The 686-nt window shown below is 34.5% G+C and overlaps 1 non-coding gene across 1 annotated transcript; it reads right to left on the bottom strand.

Moving 5' to 3' along the window:
- Nucleotides 1–611: 611 nt before the first annotated feature.
- On the bottom strand, nt 612–686 carry trnaa-agc (transfer RNA alanine (anticodon AGC)). The gene has a single exon. It is a non-coding gene; the product is annotated as a tRNA-Ala (tRNA).

The following is a 686-nucleotide window of genomic DNA, read 5'->3' on the forward strand; positions in this document are numbered from 1 at the left end:
AATTTGGAACACAACTTGTTTAGATTTATGGCTTTGATTTTCTAGCAGGTTTAGAGTTCAACATGTTTCATAAAATATATATTTTATATAAAATATTGTTCGTGAAGCATTTTCATAAACTTAAACTTCTATAAAAAAATTTTGGTTTCAATTTTTTAACTTTTTTTACTTCAACAATAATCTGCCATGGGTCTTCTTTAAAATGAGACCAAACTTAAAGGGATAGTTCACCCAAAAATGAAAATTCTGTCATCATTTACTCACCCTCAAGTAGTTCCAAACCTGCATGAATGTCTTTGTTCTGCTGAACACAAAGGAAGATATTCTGAAGAATGTGGGAAACAGAGCAGTTCTGGGGCACCATTGACTTCCATAGTTTTTTTTTTCCTACTATGGAAGTCAATGGCGCCCCAAAACAGCCTGGTTACAAACTTTCTTAAAAATATCTTCCTTTGTGTTCGGCAGAACAAAGACATTCATACAGGTTTGGAACTACTTGAAGGTGAGTAAATGATAACATTTACATTTACATTTATGCATTTAGCAGACGCTTTTATCCAAAGCGACTTACATTGCATTCAAGTTACAGTTTTTACATTTTTATCAGCTCTTGCTTTCCCTGGGAATCGAACCCATGATCTTGGCGTTGCTAGCGCCATGCTCTACTAGTTGAGCTACAGGAAAGC

This window comes from Onychostoma macrolepis, chromosome 03 (assembly GCF_012432095.1).
Source record: "Onychostoma macrolepis isolate SWU-2019 chromosome 03, ASM1243209v1, whole genome shotgun sequence".
Classification (NCBI taxonomy): Eukaryota; Metazoa; Chordata; class Actinopteri; order Cypriniformes; family Cyprinidae; genus Onychostoma; species Onychostoma macrolepis.